The 20,038-nt window shown below is 40.1% G+C and overlaps 2 long non-coding RNA genes across 2 annotated transcripts in view; one reads left to right on the forward strand and one right to left on the reverse strand.

The window, feature by feature from the left end:
• LOC120392908 overlaps positions 1-20,038 on the forward strand; it is a 47,456-nt gene that overhangs the window by 12,296 nt on the left and 15,122 nt on the right. The window contains exon 3 of the long non-coding RNA XR_005591818.1: positions 7,619-7,843. This is a non-coding gene — a long non-coding RNA (uncharacterized LOC120392908). The remainder of the gene's footprint in view (positions 1-7,618; positions 7,844-20,038) is intronic.
• On the reverse strand, positions 982-18,386 carry LOC120392909. Its single transcript, XR_005591819.1, has 4 exons — positions 18,285-18,386; positions 5,488-5,574; positions 4,085-4,126; positions 982-3,163 (listed from the first exon to the last, which is right to left on the reverse strand). It is a non-coding gene; the product is annotated as an uncharacterized LOC120392909 (long non-coding RNA).

Consider the following 20,038-nt stretch of genomic DNA (forward strand, 5'->3'; position numbering starts at 1 on the left):
AGCTGAGGACTAGGGCCTGCTCTCCTCTCTGGTATGCCCTCAACTGTGCTGTGTTCTCTCCTTTTAAGCTCCTCCTTCCAAATCTTAGATCTCTTGCAGGTGTGACGAGGTGGGGCTGACTGAGCCCACAACAGTTTATTAATCCTGTGTGCTCAGCATGGGGCTTATATACTCCATCACACAAAAATAAAAATAATTGATTTTAAATCTCATAGACCTCCTCCCATAAAAGAACAAGTAGTAGCAAGGTACAAAACTCATACATTGTTGGCAACATCACAGCACTGAAGTGCCTGTGAGGAAACTGGAAATGGAAAAAAAAAGTTTTAATCCTGCATCCCTGCACAGAGCTGATGCAGGAAGGAAAGAAGAAAAGGCAAAACATTAATGAATCATGGGACTTTCTTTCAGCAATGGACACAGAAGAGCTACTTGCCTATTAAAAGCAAGGCTGTTTGGAGTCTAGACACTTTGGCAATTGGCTAATTCACTGATATGAAAAAATTACCCCTTTAGAGCCACCCAAATCTATTAGACTCCTGAGGATGTGCTGAGAAAGAGAGAATTATACAAGGTTGATGCCACTTGCACTCAACTCTGAAATGAATAATCTACTATGTACAGTGATGAGATACACATATTAGTTATACAAAACTGGCCTAACAAGTATCTAACTTACCAGTATCTTATAGAATCCAGGATACACTCAGAATGATTTTATTACTCATGCATCATTTGATGTTTGATATACATCTTAGTTATTTGCAGTTTATTGCAAATATATCATTATATATGCTACAGTGAAATGAATGCTTATTAAAATCTAGCAAATAAGATTTAGGGTCTTTGTCAAAAATCACTTGTTATTTTCCTGTAACTTAAAGTCAAGAATAAGGTAAGGCATAAATATTGCACACAAAAAAAACCCATATAGAATGAATCTGTTTAAAGAAAAAATATTTTCAAATATTTATTCTACCTTTTGAAAAAGTTTTAAAAACAGGATGGATGAGGTACAAACATCATATTTTGTGAACCTTTAGAATCCCAATTTACAGGGGCAATAGTGCAAGATTTCTCCTCTTCCAGTACAGATAGAAAGATAAACATACTCAGATATCTGTATTTAATCAGTCTATGTCCAATGTACTATAGAGAATAGGTAGTAGGATGATGAAGTGTCACAGTATGTGGATATCTCTAATTTACCATTTGAAAAAGCCTACAGTTAACAAACAGGCTTGCTAGTAATGTATTTAAAACCATACCTGACATAATAAATGAAACAGAATAAATGTATACAGCAAGTGAGACTTCCAGGGAACAGGGGGAGACTTCGCACTTTTGCTGACAGTGACTTTACTGTCAGTGGCCTGTCTCTCTTGAAGGCAGCTGTCAATCACAGGCCATCTTTCTCTCCCACAGGAGTTCATTGTGCCCGCAGACAGTTGTGGAATAACTGCTCCTGGGCGTCAGAGCGGCAGATGGAGTGTATCTGTCAATCATTGTCACTAATTATTAACTTCTGTCACTCAGAGAAAGGCAACATATCTCTGCCTGATCCTCTGTGATTTGATCTGCTACGCCACCTCGGAGACAGACAGTTCAACCTTTCATTATGTGTCACACACACAGCGCTTTGCTGGGTCAGTCCCCGTGACTCAGTGTTCCAGCAGAATTCTATTTTAGCCACATAACATTACAGGGAGAAACTTACATGAAGAATGCTCCTCTGTGTTCAAATACAACGGTCACTCATTTTCAGTAAACATTTTGAAGTGAGATAAATGGAGAGGTGCCAGCCTCTATTAGGATTCAAATGAACAAGCTAAACGAATATGCCAATTAACTCATTTTCATATGATGTGTCTGCTATTTATTAATTATTAAAACATTAATTATTTTATCTCAAACAAATAAATAAATACCAAAAATAATGCTAAAAGGTATACCAGACTGAAATTTATTCTGGCAATGGAATTATCTTATTGTATAGATACCATATAGATACCAAAGTGACAGAGGCCTTATAAATAGCTACAATAGATAGATATCATTGTCCCTTCTTTAGATAGCTCAGAAAAATTACTTTGAACATTATAATCAAATCATTTCTTGACTGAACCTACATTTGTCAGAATCCTTTCCTTACTCTGCAATTTTAGATGCTATTGTTTATTTCACTGTTTTAATAAAAGTCCCCATGATGACATCAGATGTTCTCAGCTCACTGCTGGAGAAAGCCTTCTTCAGGCCTACACGTAATCTTCACAAAGGAAGGCTGGACTGGAACCTATCCATGCTTGCCCACTACAGCTTAAAGTTGTGACACTGCTCAAATACATAACTAAGCAGATTGAAATTAATTTTGACCCTCACAGGTGAAGGCTAAAATTTTCAAAAGTGCTTAAATGACTTAGGCTCCTAAGTCATATTTTCAAAGGAGACTGAGGGCCAGATTATCAAAAGTGTGTGGCACTTAAATATGTAGATAGACACCTAGTAGGGTTTTCAAAAGCACCTAGGTACCTAACTTCCAGGATTCAGACACCCAGGTGCTTTTGAAAAATCTCACCAGGCAATATCTGTATCTTTAGGCACCTAAATACTTCAAAAATCTGGTCCACAAAACACTTAAGTACCAATGACTTCCAGTGAGTTTAGGTTCAAAAGTACCTAGGTAAAATCTGAAAATGGGACTTCGAGTAAAATTTTCAAAAGCACTGAACTTCTGAGTCACACCGCAACACAGTTTATACAAAATCTAGTTACTTTTTTTTAAACAAGGAGTTAAAACTTGTAACTTACAAATATTAGTTGCAATCTATTCCATGAAATACAGAGTAATATTTCTATTTACTGTTATCTTTCGACATCCTTCTGGCTGCTGCAGCTAGTCTTCAGCTGAGAAGATAACCCATCTCACATTTGTGAGATGCAGGCTGTCCCATTTGTAAAGCTCTCTTTCCCTTTGGAATGTGGCCCAGCGTACCACAAAACCAAAACCTTCAGCTTCACACCAATCATGCAGCCTATGGTTCACTTCCAGTATTATCTGTATTCTGCCTTTTCTTGCTCATGGGACTGGAAGGATCTCTGTGAAGATCACTTGAACTTTCCTTTTCTTTAGTTCTCTTCCAACACCCCTGAAGTCTTCTTTAATCTGTGCAGTTCCATGAGATATCAAATACAACTGGTTTAGTTTCTGATGAGATTATAAATTTGGTTGATAAAGATACCTGTATATATGCAATGTACTTAGACTTTTATAAGACCTTTGATTTAGGCGCATGACACTGATGAAAAATTAGCACTATACAGTAACAGTAAAGCACATGTGAAATGGATTAAGAACTGTCTGACAGGTCTCAAAGAGTAGTCATCAATGGGGAATCCTCACTGAATGGAGGTGTTTCTAATAAGGTTCCACAGTGATTGCTACTACGCCCAATGCTTTCAACATTTTTATCACTCATCCTGAAACAAATATAAAATCACTGCTGATAACATTTGCAGATAACACAAAGATAGGTGGACTGGTAAATAAGGATGAGGACAGGACAGTCATATACAGTGTAATCTGGCTCCATTGATAACCTGGGCCATTCAAAAAAATTGTTTTAATACAGCCAAATGCAAAGTTATACCTTTAGGAACAAGGAATGCAGACCATACTTACAGTCCATCCCTGCCCCAGGGACTGGAAAGTAGAGGCTCTGGAAAGGATTTAGGAGTCATAGGATGAGCACCTGAACATGGAATCCCCATGCAAAACTGTGGCACAAAGGGCTAATTCAATCCTTGGTTCTATAAAGAGGGACGTATCGAGTAGGAATAGGAATAGGGACATGACTAACTTCTGTATATAGCATTGGTGAGGTCACTATTAAAATATTACACCCATTTCTGGTGTCCACATTTTTAAAGAGATGTTGAAAAACTGCAGAGTGTGGAGTGGGAGGGGGACACAAAAATTGTTTCAAGGCTAGAGAAGATGCCTTACAGTGAGAGACTTAAAGAGCTCAATCTATTTAGCTTATCAAAAAGAAGATTGAGAGGTGATTTGATTACAGTATATAAATACCTTTATGGGCAGAATATTCCAGCCACTAAAGGTTTCTTCAATCTGATGGAGAATGGCATAACATGAATCAATGGCTAAAAACTGAAGTCAGACAAAATTCAAATTAGAAATTAGGCAAAAATATATGAGTGAGGATGATTAACCACTGGAACAAACTACCAAGGGAAGTGAGGGATTCTCCACCTCTTGATGTCTTCAAGTCAAGACTGGATGCTTTTCTGTAAGATATGCTTTACTCAAGCACATGTTATTGGGCTCAATGGGAGAAATTTTATGTCCTGCATTATAAAAGAAGTCAGACTAGAAGATTTAATTGTCCTAGATAGATTTTTAAGGCCAAAAACCTATGAATCCTTCAGCCCAATACCATTCAACCTACCTACCACATCTGACTGGCTATTCACAAAATTATATTACTCAATCTCTCCTGTCTTGCCCAAAGAACACAGCACCAGTTTGGAATCAAGTCTCCAAAGCTTCATTTTAGAATTTAAGTTTCTTGATTAAATATGTTCCTGTGAATTCATACTTAAAGTTAGGATGAGATGGGTTAGAAATCTGCCATTAATCCATCATTCTCCCCAAGAAACACTGTAGGGTTCTGATACTGTTCGATCCAGATCCAAACTACCTATTGTTTTAGTTTTACTTTTGTTAACCTGACCAATGAGGTTCTGCAAACACATAACTATACTAGTTTTGCTCATCTCTATTCAAAATCCTCAATCACATTTCCATCATCTTCCAATCCTTCTGAATTCACTACACTCAGACATCAGAGTGACAAGAACAGGATAAATGATAGGAAGACTAAAGGGAAAACTTCTGGTGAAAATTTCATTGCAGTCTCTCAATTAACATTTTTACTCTTTCAGTTCATGCTCTTGTGCACCATTTAAAGAAAAAATGTCAATGTCTTCTATTATAAGGACTTTTTGCTTCAGCTCTTACTGGAAAAAGAAACCAAGTGACAAATAGAGACCATCTCTACAGAATACTTCTCTATTTCAGCTCCTGACAATCTGCTGTCATTACAACTAGAAGCACATTTTATTTGCTTTCATAACCTTTGACAACTAGAATCACTAACAATATTTTTGTTGAAGAAACTTTTATAAAATATTACAATCAATTCAATTGCATTAACACATTTGAACCTCTAAGTTCAACACAGTGGAAAACACAATACTATTTTATTACATCAGCTGTCTGGTCACATATATATCATCTATAACTAAAATCAGAAGTATGGTGAGTCCTCTTTATCTAGAGTTTGCAAAAGGAATTATCTGACAGCTGAAAATGAAAAACTACTAATAAGCATTATGGTTTATTGAAAAATTTAAACAATGAGATTAAGGAAACTTTTGCAATATTAAGGAATGTATATGATACTATTTTACCTTGCTTGAAGAATTCCTCTGGGATTTCTTATGCTGTTATACCACAACTAAACTGTAGTATTATGTTAAGGAGTTCTGCCATTCTTCCTATATTCAGAACACATTTAAAATTAGGAGGGAATTGTCCTTCAGCATATTGCACTTCGCTAAATTGTTTATCTTTTTATTGGAACCATTTACCCTCCAAATAACCAGAATAGAGGAACGAGAGGCAAAGCTCTACCTAACACTTCAATCTTTTAGTGCCTTAGGAGATACATTTTTAAAGACTTTTAAAAACATTTTTTCTGAAGGCACACATTTAAGGATTGTGAAAAGGAAGCCTTTGTGGAGAGATTTTGCTGAGTGGGAAATCAGTGGAGGGTAGAGCCGACGGGAGAGAAGCAGAGAAAAGCCCAATTACCTCACTTATTGCTAACAGAAAGAACGGAAGAAAAAGAAAAACCACTGCCCTACACTCACTCAAGAAATGAGCTGAGGGGGAGAGAGAGTTGGGAGGCCAGAGTAAACAATGAAGTTGAGCAAACACTAAAACATGTTTCCATGACTATTAATGCAAATAAAACCAATGATTTTGATGCTTTAGTATTTACAACTAATATCTGGGCGAAATTTCATCCTCAAATAAATATACTTGTTTGAGTGCAACTGAGTAAACATGGTCACATGTAAATACAGAGGCTGGCACAAAAAGCAACACCTATTTGTGCCAGAAATGATAAAAATGACAGTCTTCAAACCAAGGAACAGAAAATACCGTTCTATTTCAGTGACCAACCGCACAGATCAGATAGTGAATACTGCTTAATACTCACAACTCCTTTGTAAGCAATTTTTGGGCTCAAGTTTCTTTGCACAATGTTCACTGGACAATTATGAATAGGGCACTACCAAATTCATGGTCCATTTTGGTCAATTTCACAGTCAAGGCTTCTAGAGTCATGAAATTTACATGCAAATCTCAAATATTTTTATAGATATCTATGTGTGTACACACACACACACACACACACACACAGATACAGTTGAGGAAAAAGGCTGGAAAACATGAACCCTAAAGGCTCAAAAACAGAAGGTGGAAAGGGACACAGAATTTGGTATTGCTTAATATTCCAAAATTTTAGGGGACCTGACTCATGATTTTTTTAGTGATTGGGGTTGGCAATACCGTCACTAACTTCTCCTCATAGACTAAGAATTTGTCTGCTTTTCTCCTAAACCAAGCAATCATCTGGTGATCCATCACTATTTCTTGGCAACACAGCTTCTGCATCTCCTTTACCACAAAATTTCAAGCATACATACTTGATGCTTCTTATGCCATTGTGAGTGGAAAGCTGTTTCAGTAGAAAAATCTAAAAACTAGCAATTAGGAGTCCTGGGTTCTATTGTTGGATCTTATAATGATGATCTATAAAAACTTGGGCAATTCACTTGGCCTCTCTGTGCCTTAGTTCCACCTCCCCCTCCCTTTGTAAGCCTTCTGATTCTTCCCTCTAACCTGCAAACATCTGCACAGTATATAGCAAATGACCCTCTGATAGGGTAAAAGACATGAGAACCTTTGAACACCAATCCAGATTTTGATATTGTATTCCTCATGATGATATTTGAATTCCTACTTTAGGAAAGACAGAGGAAGAACAATACAATTAAGAACATCTTAAAACTATCATTGTTAAAAATGAAATAGTGTGGCAGTTGCACAAAACAGAAGCTCCCCTACCAAACAGGTACAGAATCGGAGCCAAACAGATCCTATTCAGTTTCAAGGCCATGTCTTGGGAGAGTATTTTACATGCAAACATCCAGCATTATGTTCAGTGCAAAGGTTTTAATAGGCTACTTATATATAGTATTATAATTTCTATGTGGTCATTAACATGATGGACAGCAGTAGTGGTAAATATCATTTATCAGACTATTGCTTTTCCCAGGCTAATAGGTAAGTACCCCTCTAATATTGGAGAACAATCCTTCTGTACTATCTATTTCAAAGCATCTCACACCCAACCTAATGAAAGGGCCACTGTAGCTCTAGCAAGTCTTTTTTTTATTCCCCAGAGAACTGAGAAGAGCAATAAAAAACCCTTCTTACCAAATAAAGCAGAGATGTTTTGTACCATTACAGAAAATGCGCCAAACCTGATAGTCCTAATGTTTGATTCTGAATATGACTGTCATGAAACAAGTGCAAGCCTTCAGCAACCGCGGCTGCCTGATTAGTCTCACAGTCACTCCAACGAGCTATCAGCTTCCCAGCATGAAGTTCTACTGCATCACTGCTCCAAGCCTTTAGGCAAAGGATTCTAATAATGAGTCACAGTGCCGTGACTGAGGCCACACTTCTGCTCTGGTAAGCTGCTTGCTGAGAGGGACTGCATGCTCCTCATTATCATTTTATAGGGTTTTTTTTATTTGTTCTTTTGTATTCATTTTCCTTCCCCCAAATGCTTAGTACATTACAGTCAGAGTACTTAGTGTTACCACCAAGGCAGAAGGAATATGCCCTGGTTTAATAACCTTCTATTATGAGGTACTGTTATAAAAAAACCTTATGATCAGTCCAAGCATTATAGAAAGAATCAGGTTTGTCCTATACCAGCTTCTGGCAAAATAGATAAATAGACACTATTATAACAATGTGATTGATGTTATCATGAGAAAATATTTTATACATCTGTCTCTCTTTCATGTATGGTGTCCCAAATGAGTCAGTTATTCGGTATGAGATTTGTGGGTGTAGCTATGCAGTAATTATGTAAGTTATATGGTAAATAGAAGGTAAAGGAGAAAGGAACTTAGAGCAGGAACACAAGAGACATATAGGCCTAGATTTATAAGAATAGCTTAAAAAGTTAGCATATTTATAAGCCTTATACCCAAACAGGAGTAGGGTATAACAGTGATCTTAAGTCACAAGATGACACAAGGCTTTGTTTATTGTTTTGCAATAAGCACAAGTGTTGAAAGTTGTTGATAGGTAGCCACAAGAATGCAGTTTGTACCAATCTGGGGTATTTTTGGAGGGGAATATCAGCAGATGTTTAACCACAACAGTAATCCAATGGACATATATGTTAATAAGCATAACCTAATTAATACACTAACCTATAGGATAAGGACACCCTAATATTATGAGGGCGAGGAAGTTAAGGTATGGTGAAGGAGGAAAGAGCTACACGTAGATATGCATGATGGACATCAAGGCCTATAAAATATCCAGTCTTAAGTACAGCTGTTGAAGTTCTTCACTGGCATGCCAAAGTCAGACTAGGATTTGCCTCAACCCTTAGAGCTCTCATCACAGATAGAGTGAGTATATACCTGTAATGGTGAAGGTCATCCTAGAGTGCTATATTATAGATTCATAGACTCTAGGACTGGAAGGGACCTCGAGAGGTCATCGAGTCCAGTCCCCTGCCCTCATGGCAGGACCAAATACTGTAGACCATCCCTGATAGACATTTATCTAACCTACTCTTAAATATCTCCAGAGATGGGGATTCTACAACCTCCCTAGGCAATTTATTCCAGTGTTTAACCACCCTGACAGGATCTTTTTCCTAATGTCCAACCTAAACCTCCCTTGCTGCAATTTAAGCCCATTGCTTCTTGTTCTATCCTTAGAGGCTAAGGTGAACAAGTTTTCTCCCTCCTCCTTATGACACCCTTTTAAATACTTGAAAACTGCTATCATGTCCCCCCCCAGTCTTCTCTTTTGCAAACTAAACAAACCCAATTCCTTCAGACTTCCTTCATAGTCATGTTCTCTAGCCCTTTAATCATTCTTGTTATTCTTCTCTGGACCCTCTCCAATTTCTCCACATCCTTCTTGAAATGCGGTGCCCAGAACTGGACACAATACTCCAGTTGAGGCCTAACCAGCGCAGAGTAGAGCGGAAGAATGACTTCTCGTGTCTTGCTCACAACACACCTGTTAATGCATCCCAGAATCACGTTTGCTTTTTTTGCAACAGCATCACACTGTTGACTCACATTTAGTTTGTGGTCCACTATAACCCCTAGATCCCTTTCTGCAGTACTCCTTCCTAGACAGTCTCTTCCCATTCTGTATGTGTGAAACTGATTGTTCCTTCCTAAGTGGAGCACTTTGCATTTATTTGTCTTTATTAAACTTCATCCTGTTTACCTCAGACCATTTCTCCAATTTGTCCAGATCATTTTGAATTATGACCCTGTCCTCCAAAGCAGTTGCAATCCCTCCCAGTTTGGCATCAACTGCAAACTTAATAAGCGTACTTTCTATGCCAATATCTAAGTCGTTGATGAAGATATTGAATAGAGCCAGTCCCAAAACAGACACCTCATGGAACCCCACTTGTTATACCTTTCCAGCAGGATTGGGAACCATTAATAACTACTCTCTGAGTAGTTCTCTCTCTTTACTTTCTGGATTTCTTTATTTATTGAACTAATCATTGTAGTAATAAAAGTTTTACAGTTACAAAAGGTTTTCTCTGAGTATGACCATTGTTGGCTCCCAAAGCAGTAACTCTGATAATACTGGGCCTGAACTAGGGACAAGAACCTTCCAAATGACAGAATGCTAATGGGGAATTTCAATCAATAATCAATAGATCAGGCAACTGGGGATAAAGGATTATATCACTAGATTCTATGATAACAGAAGCATTAGAATGCAGATAGAGAGACCAGAGAATATGGTAGAAGTGAAACAATACAGACTAGTACAGTTCTGAGCAACTGACTCTTTAAAAGATAGACGAATGAGAGATTCTAGAAAATAATAACTATGACTAACCTGACCAATCACTTTAAGGAAGTGGAGGTTGGGTAGGGAGATATGATAACTGCAAGTATCTGGATAGTGTAACACTGAAAAGGGAGAAGAATTACCTAGGGTGGTCCAAGTGGTAAAACAAAATAATAGGATTAAATAATGTGAAGGCAAATTCAGGATAAGCAACAGAAAAGAAAGCTATTAAACTCTGGAACCTCCATCACATATGTTATTTAAAATGCATAAAGATAATGAGACTACACTACAGCAAACAATCCTGCACTGGCCAGTGGAACAGACAAGAGCCTAACACAGCTTTTACAGGTTTCAGACTGGTAGCCATGTTAGTCTGTATCAGCAAAAAGAATGAGTACTTGTGGCACCTTAGCTGCATGCATCCGATGAAGTGGGTTTTAGCCCACACAAGCTTATGCTCAAATAAATTTGTTAGTCTCTAAGGTGCAAAAGTACTTCTCGTTCTTTTTACAGCTTTTACATTATTTCCTAAAAGCCTCTACACCCAAGATAAACCGCTCCACAGAGTTATGGCTCTGCCTATGTTTGTGAAAAATATCAACTTTTCCAAATCACTAGTGAGTTCATAGTTTTTTTCATTCTAAAACTACAAAGTACTCACTGCAAACACAGTCAGAAAAACAGAGCCCATGTACTCATAATTAGGTGTGGGATTTGGCATCTGACAAGGATTCTAGAGTTAGCTAAAGTACTCTCTTATCTGCATGCTTTCTGTACGCCACAGCCTGAAGGAGTACATGGAAACAGGAGAAGGAGCACAGTAAGAAAATATTGGAGGGTGAGAGGGAAAGAGCTCAAACCTTTTCAGCCCTCTCTAAATAAAAACCAGGGGGTATGTGGGATGTTGTACAAACAGATTGACAGAGGAATTCATATATTTGTGCTGATCTGCAATTTGGCAACTAGAATATATGATTGTTGAGGAAAGTTCTACCTCTCTTGTTACTTATACGGTTCTCATCACAATAGTGTTGGAGCACCAGAGAGTTCTTATGTGAACAAAGTAAAGAAGGGAGCTCTGAGGAACCTGCAATTTCAGCTTATTGACATTTAACTATTTAATCATATGGACTGCATCCTATAAATTTCACCTTGCGCTGGAATGAAGCTTCAAACTCAAAAGAAGCTTACCTAAATCCAGTTTTGCAAGATTTCAGGTGAAAACCATAAATAATTCCCAGCTCAAGAAAGGCTCCTGCAAAATTCAGTCCAGGCTGATCTGAAAAGTTAGTGAAACTCTGCAAATTTGACCCAAGCTTTGGGTTAACAACAAAAGCCTGTTGTGCACCTCTAAATAAAGTCACTGGTACATCTAGTCAGTGGTCACACTTCCCAGGCACCTCCCCCCAACCCCACTTTTTTTTTGGCTTATTCTTTACTAAGCTGGAAGTTAGACCAGACTGAGACTAAAATGCTCAATTCCCCTCATGAGTCACTAATTTTACTAGTTCTCATTTTCTTTTACTATTAAGCATTCATTCAGAATGCAAAGCAGGAAGAAATGGTAGAAAGCACTTATTTTGACAGTATCACATGTTTTCCAGGAAGTCCACACCAACATTACTATTGTTACGTACAAAATAGAGAAAGGAAAGTATAAAAAATAAAACAAAATATTGGACCAGATCATCCTCCGGTATAAATCAACCACTGAGGCCAAATGAGTTACACAAATTTATATGAGTGGAGGATCTGTCTCATAATAAACAGGACAAGGATTAAATGAAACCAAGCAAAGGTTTGAAGCACAGTGTTATTAAAAAGTCACATGAGTATGAATTAAGCTAAAGAGGCAAATAGGTAAAATAGGCAAGAGAAATACACTAGGGAAAAATTCCAGAGTTGCACACCAATCCTCACTCCTTATTCTCTGCACCTAACACAAGGACAGAGAGAGTGAGAGAAAGAGCACAGCCTTCTTACAAATACATAAAGCACCTAGCATTGTCAGAAATAAATACTAACCAAAAGTAGTAGTAATATTTTCCAGAAAGTGGGACAGTACCACAGATACACTAAACACAACAGCAGAATCTCATGTCTAGCCTGGATTTGGATGATGAGGATTGATCCACATAGCAGTGACTGGGACATTTCCTTTCTTACTTGTAATTTTCTCATCTTTTTCATTCTTTTTGAGACCAAACTTCATTCCACATTAGCAGCATATGGCAGTGGGCTGGGAGAGGAGGCTTCACAGAGATACAGAACACAAGAAAGAAAAAGAAAATGTGTGAAAAAAATTAGATGATGAGATTGTGTTCAGAGTTTCTTATGCCGTGAAAAAAACTCAATGCCCAATGTGCCTATACAATACATGTAGCAGTAAGGGACAGTGCATGAAACAGGCGTCTATGTTCAACCCACACAGAAACTAAGACAGAAATATCTACCACCACCACATCACCCACACTGTAAAACAACTTACTTTCCACAAACAAATACAGTGTAGGAGATAAAGGAATAACGAAACTTGGCTTTGATATTAGTGCATCATTCCAATACTTCATACCCCACATGGTTCAGGTGGCACTAACTGCTAGACTGGAGAATGCAAAGAAAAACTGAGGAAATGGGGAGGGGTTTGGGAGCATAAATATCTTTTACAAGTCTACTGTTCCAAATCCATAACACATGTTTGAAAGTATGTTTGGTAAGATACAATTATGGGCTTGATTCATCCCTTCCAGTGTAAGAGTATGTACACTGCTCTCCCACAACCCACAGGAGGTGCTGTGTCCCAGGGTGATTCAATCCCAGGAGAGCAGAGTGGTTCTTATGCCATGTAAAAAAATCAACTCACTTTTCCTGGTGGATATTTTATGATGCATGCATAGAATGTAGTATGTCTATGAAAATACAAATGCCCATCACAAGAGACCCAAAAAATGGAAAGTAGTATAGGGTTGAAGGGTTAAAAGAATCAAAAGAAAAATTTGGAGAAGGAGCAGATCTTGGGAGACCAGATGCCACAAAGCAAAGCTACTTTCACTTAATAAAACCAAAACATAAAAATTGAGAATGCAGGGGAGGATTAAGTATTTTAAAGGGTTACAACAGACAGCTATTACAGACAGCTCCAGGGAAATGGCATAGAGAGGGGAGCAGGTCCAACTGGGATAAATGATGTGTCTAAGTGGTAAATTATGTCCTCACTACTACAACCCCATCTAAAATCAGTGGAGTTGCATGGATGTAAATGACAGAAGAAACTGATGCAAAATGTCCAATGCCTGACACTAATGAACATCCCTTTTCATATCATTGAGTAAAAACAGTGCCCACTCAAGAAAGGGAAGTATGCAAGTATCACCCAGGTTATTATTTTGCATCCTTAGTAATGTTCACTATGACACTAGACTACAAAACTTTTCTGCATTATTTTTCCATTTACTTCATTAGAATGGATTTATACCCCTCATAATTGGACATAGGAGCTATAGTCCTATAGACTTTATTTTTTAAAAGGTTAAGTGTCTATAATAAATGGCCAAATCTGATCTTTTGAACCTGTGCCCTGTACGACAATAACCACCTTGACACTGATTGTTTCAATGCATCACAGGTCAGATTCCTCAAATTTACTTTGCCACAGCTCTGTTGATGCAGGCTGTACCCTATACATTTCCCAGGTTAACAGCTACAGTTCAAAAACCTTAAGGAGAAAAATTAAAAGAAGAATTTACAAGTTAGAGACCACTGGTATTGTAATGGTACTACTGAGGTATTCTCACCATTAGCACCACAAGTGTATTGCTGTTCTCAATATCAGAAGATTTTCACCATGTGATCTGCATGGAGAAATGCCAGCTCCTACAATTCTTTTTAACAGTCTCTTGCACGTCAAAATTCAAACTCTATCAACTATCACACTTAAAATGTGACTTGTTTATGGGGTCATAGTTTTAATATTTCTTTTGATATTTTATTGTTTTCTATAGCTTGAATGTCCAATAAAAGCAGGTGTTCTTCACTCTAAAGATTTGGCTCTGAACCTGATAATGCATACTCCAAACAGGAAAATCTTGATGAAAAATAATAAACCTTAATCTCGTTAGGATCCCTTGGCAAGGGGGCAGGGCTAATTCATGGAGAACAGGGGTTTAAAAAACCAGCTCCTAAACCACCAGAAGAGTTAGTGACTAGGAGCAGCAAACAGGGTTGTGCAAGGCAGTTTAGGCCTGGTCTACACTGGTGGTGGGGGAGGGGATCGATCTAAGATACGCAATTTCAGCTACGAGAATAGCGTAGCTGAAGTTGACGTATCTTAAATCAACTTAGAATCACTTACTTCGCGTCCTCGCGATGCGGGATCGACAGCCGCTGCTCCCTCGTCGACTTTGCTTCCACCTCTCGCCGAGCTGGAGTTCAGCAGTCGACGGGAGCGCAATTGGGGATCCATTTATTGCATCTACACTACATGTAATCAATCGATCCCTGATAGGTCGATTGCTACCTGCCGGTAGATGTACCCTTAGAGAGGGAGTGCGAAAAGTAGATACACCTAACACGCTAAACTTAGGCCAATAAACCACCCTTTAAAAACAAACAAACAACCAAACAAAAAACCCTCCAAGAGTAGAATGCAGGTAGAAGTCAGGCAGCAGAGTGGGGCTTATCCACTTTATCACACTGAATGCTGCATTTACAATTACCTGCCTTGTGGACAAGTGGCATGTGTGTGCATCCAGTGCAAGCAGTTATTGCCCTCAGAGACCAAGTACAGGCTTTTAAAACCAAAGTGCCTGAACTGGAAGAAGCAAGAGAGACAGAGAGGTACACAGATGAGACTTTCTGGGACCCAGTACAGTGGTCCCTGTTCCAGTTTGACAACCTATGTGCTGTTGAGGAGGATGAAAGTCTTACGAAAGGAGAACATCAAGCTGAAGCAGAGTGACACTCCTTCCTGATGATGTCATGGTATCCTCTCACACTGAGGATACTCCTCTGGGAGAGGAGACCCCAGTTATTAGGAAGAGACAGGTAATACCAATGTGTGATTCAATTATTAGAAATATAGATAGTTGGGTTTGTGATAAATGGGAGAACTGATTGTGAATTCCCTGTCGGGTGCCAAGGTTGGGGATCTCGCAAGATACCTAGACAGACGTATCTGCAGTACTGGGAAGGAGCTGGTGGTTGTGGTACATGTAGGTACCAATGACATAGGGAAGGATAGGAGAGAGGTCCTGGAGGACAAATTTAGGCTGCGAGGTAAGAGACTAAAGTGCAAGACCTCCATGGCAGCATTCTGTGAAATGCTTCCAGTTTCATAGGCAGAAGCAGTTAGACAGCCAGAACTGCAGGGTATCAATGTGTGGATGAGACAGTGGTGTTGGGTGGAATGATTTAGGTTTATCAGGAACCGAGAAACTTTTTGGGAAAGGAAGAGCCTATACCAGAAGGATGGGCTCCACTTAAACCAAAACAGAACCAGACTGCTGGCATGTAAAATTAAAAAGATTATAGGGAGTTTTATACTAATTGCTGGGGAAAGCCAACAGGTGTGGAGGAGCACATGATTCAGATGGAGACATCCCTCAGGGGAGGATTTATTAAAGGGGATACTCTATAACCTAATAAAGGGGACAGGATAGAAGTACAGGTAGGAACTGAAGAGGAACCGTTGAACAAAAGACTCCCATTCAATTACATTGTATGAAGGAAGACAGATATTGACAAATTTTTAAGAGCTTGTATACAAATGCTGGAATTATAAATACTAAGATGAGTGAACTTAAGGGTCTGGTATTAAATGAGGATGTTGATAAACTAGACATCACAGAAATTTGATGGAACAATTATAATTAATGGGACACAGTAAAACAGAGTATAAAATATATAGGCATGACAGAGTAGGTAGTGCTGGTGGAGGAATGGCACTATATGTGAAAGAAGCAGTGGCACCACTGTATGCTCTCTAATGTAGCCACTGTAAGTTGACAGGAGAGAGCTGTCCCATTGGCTTAACTACTCCAGCCTCTGTGAGCAGCAGATGCTGTCCCAAATGAGCGCTTATGTCGGTGTAACTTATGTCGCTCATTGTGGATAGTTGTCTGAAAACATCTGCTCAATGTACAGCAGCAATCGAAAAAGCTAACAATGTTAGGAACCATTAGGAAAGGGACAGGTAAGATAGAAAATATCATGCCACTCTATCAAGGTACGCTGACATCTTGAATAATCAGCAAAGAATCCTGTGGCACCTTGATAGACTAACAGACGTTTTGCAGCATGAGCTTTCGTGGGTGAATACCCACTTCGTCGGATGCAAGAGTGGAAATTTCCAGGGGCAGGTAAATATAAGCAAGCAAGAAGCAAGCTAGAGATAACGAGGTTAGATCAATCAGGGAGGATGAGGCCCTGTTCCAGCAGCTGAGGTGTGAAAACCAAGGAAGGAGAAACTGGTTCTGTAGTTGGCAAGCCATTCACAGTCTTTGTTTAATCCTAAACTGATGGTGTCAAATTTGCAAATGAACTGAAGCTCAGCAGTTTCTCTTAGAAGTCTGGTCCTAAAGTTTTTTTGCTGGAGGATGGCCACCTTAAGATCTGCTATTGAATAATGTGCACATTTCTGGTGCCCCGTCTCAAAAGTGATATTAGAATTGGAATAGGCACAGAGAAGGGCAAACAAAAAGATTAAGGGTATGGAACAGCTTTCATCACATGAGGAAATATTAAAAAGACTGTGACAGATTGGGTCACAGAGACCCCCTTGGGAACTGCCACCTGATGTGCTGAGATTAACTCTAAACCGGTTTTCCCTGGCAGCTTGGGACTTCAGTACCCTGTCTTGTTGAGCCAGACACGCTAGCCTGTTGCAAACACAGACCCAGGTCTGAACCATGTCCCCCAAAAGCTGCAGACTTAACTGAAAACAGCTTAAGAAGTACTCCTGTCTCCAGCACCCAGATACCCAGTTCCCAATGGGGTCCAAACCCCAAATAAATCCATTTTTCTCTGTATAAAGCTTATACAGGCATAATGGCGCAGACTCACCACTGCTGGTGCCTCCTGCTGGTTGCTCTGGAGCGCCCCCTGCGGGTGGTGTCTTGCCTGTTGTCTATCCTACTCAGCTGTTTTGGACCCATGTTACTCCCCCACTCCGCGGTGAAATCTAGTCTTTTGTGTACTTTTACCTTGTACTATACAGATTTCACAGGGGAGACCAGCGTTTCTCATATTGGGTGTCCTGACCCAAAAGGGAGTTGCAGGGGGGTCACAAGGTTATTTTAGGTAGGTCATGGTATTTCCACCCTTACTTCTGCTCTGACTTCAGATCTTGGCAACCAGAGAGCGGCAGCTGTTGGCCAGGCACCCAGCTCTTATTTCTGTACTGATGCCTTCAGAGTTGGGTGGCCAAACAGAGGCGGCTGCTGACTGAAGGCCGAGCTCTAAAGGTTGCAGCACAAAAGTAAGGATGGCAATACCATATCATGCCATCCTTACTTCTGTGCTGCTGCTGGTGGCGACTCTGCCTTCAGAGCTGGGCTCCCGGCCAGCAGCCACTGCTCTCCAGCTGCTCAGCTCTGAAGGCAGTGCTGCCACTAGCAGCAATGCACAAGTAAGGGTAGCAGTACTGCAACCTCCCCCACACACACAATAACCTTTGAACTCCCTCAAAACTCCTTTTTCGGTCAGGACCCCTACAATTACAACACTGTGAAATTTCAGATTTAAATAGCTGAAATTATTACATTTATTATTTTTAAAATCCTATGACCTTGAAATTGACCAAAACCGACTGTGAAGTTGGTAGGGCACTACTGATGAGGTGGGTATCAACAACTGAAGAATGACAGCAAAGATCGTCTGATTTGCACTCATTAGCTATCAGATACACACCCACACCCCTTTATCCAGTTCATGCTTGTTTCAATAATTTTGTACTCTGCAAAAAAGAGTCATTGGTGATGAGAGGGGAAAGGTAAAGTCATCAAAATAGTTGTTTCACAAAATTACAAAGTTTCTATAGAAAGTTTTATTATTTATATACCAGTAGCACCTAGAGGCCCCAACCAAGGTCAGAATCTCATTGTAGTAGCTGGTGTACGTAATGCTTAGTAACTCTCCCTGTCCTGGAGAGTTTGCAATCTAAAAAAGATAACACAAAAAGAACATATGATAATCTCCATTTTACAGATGAGGAACTGAGGCAGAGAGATAAAGTGACTTCCCCAAATACACACATGGAATCCAGATCCCATGGCTCCCAGTCCACTAAATTAAGCATAAGATCATCCTTTCTTTCTCAGCTGTAATTCATCCTTCAAATTGGGGTGGGAGGTAGGGAAATAATGTGTAAATATTGCCCCTTCCTCCAAACAACACAATCCTGCTATCAACATTATTTTAATGTAGATTGCGGAAAACTTTTAAGGGATAAAAGAATATAAATTTCTGCCCACTGTAAAATTCAGAAAAAGTGAAAAAGAATTTAGTTTCATATAAAGTAAGCTCACACTGTATCATGCTACAAATAAATAAAAAGTACTGCTGGCCATTTGTTAAAATGGACCAAACTTGAACTCCCTGGACTGCTCCATAAAGTTACATGGATCTCTAAAAACAAATATAAATTAGCCTTAATATAAATATAAATGAAATAGGAATATATTCTCATCTATCAAAAAGTTTTCATTCTCACACTTATGCAGGAAGGTAAAACAAATTCAGAAAAATAGCATGTTTTCCCCGGAGCCATAATTTATTACACTGAAAAATATTAAGAAATTCAGACTAGAGAGGTTATATTAACCTTTGGTTAGTCAAAGTTAATGCAAATATTTAGGTTTCAAAGAACTGTATGTAAAAAGAATTCAAGAAGTACCAATTCAACTGTGGGTTGGGACCCCAAAGCGGACCACGACCCTGTTTTAATAGGGTCACCAGGGCTGGCATGAGACTTGCTGGGGTCCGGGGCCAAACGAAGCCCGAGCCTCACCACCCAGGGCCGAAGCCGAAGCCCGAGGCAGGGTTCAGGCTTTGGCTTCAGCTCTGGGTGGTGGGGCTTAGGCTACAGGCCCTTTGCCTGGGGCTGAAGCCCTGGGGCTTGGGCTTTGGCCATTCCACCTGGGGCACCAGGGCTCGGGCGGGCTCAAGCTTCGGTCCCCCCCTTCCTGGGGTCTTGTGATTTTTGTTGTCAGAAGAGGGTCACGGTGCAATGAAGTTTGAGAACCCCTGAATTAGATCAACACCTGCAGCAGAAAGCCTAGAGAAGGAGCTGAAGCTATCGGGATTCCCACCACTGAATATATAAGCAACTTGGCACTTTCCATTTACACCATCTACAGGAATAAGAGTGGGCGCTAATAGTGAACACTGTCATAGGATGTAGCACACTTCAAATTTTACTCCAAAAAACCCTCATTTTCATGGCAACTTGGTAAGGACAGCAGTCATGAAAATGTACAACAGCCATTCAGGGCCGCCCAGAGGATTCCGGGGTCTTCGGCGGCGGGGGGCCCTTCCGTTCCGGGACCGCCGCCAAAGTGCCCCGAAGACCCGCGGCGGGAGCCCCCCGCCGCGGGTCTTCGGGGCACTTCGGCGGCGGGTTCCGGAACGGAAGGGGCCCCCCGCCGCCGAAGACTGGGCTGTGCTTCGGCGGCGGCAGCGGGTCCCGCTTCTTCTCCCGCCCGCGGCCCCAGCCCCGGCTTCGCCCGCCCTCCCGGCCCCGGCTTCGCCCGCCCTCCCGGCCGCCCTCCCGGCCCGGCTTCGCCCGCTCGCCCGCCCTCCCGGCCGCGGCCCCAG

Source organism: Mauremys reevesii, unplaced genomic scaffold, assembly GCF_016161935.1.
Source record: "Mauremys reevesii isolate NIE-2019 unplaced genomic scaffold, ASM1616193v1 Contig122, whole genome shotgun sequence".
Taxonomy (NCBI): domain Eukaryota; kingdom Metazoa; phylum Chordata; order Testudines; family Geoemydidae; genus Mauremys; species Mauremys reevesii.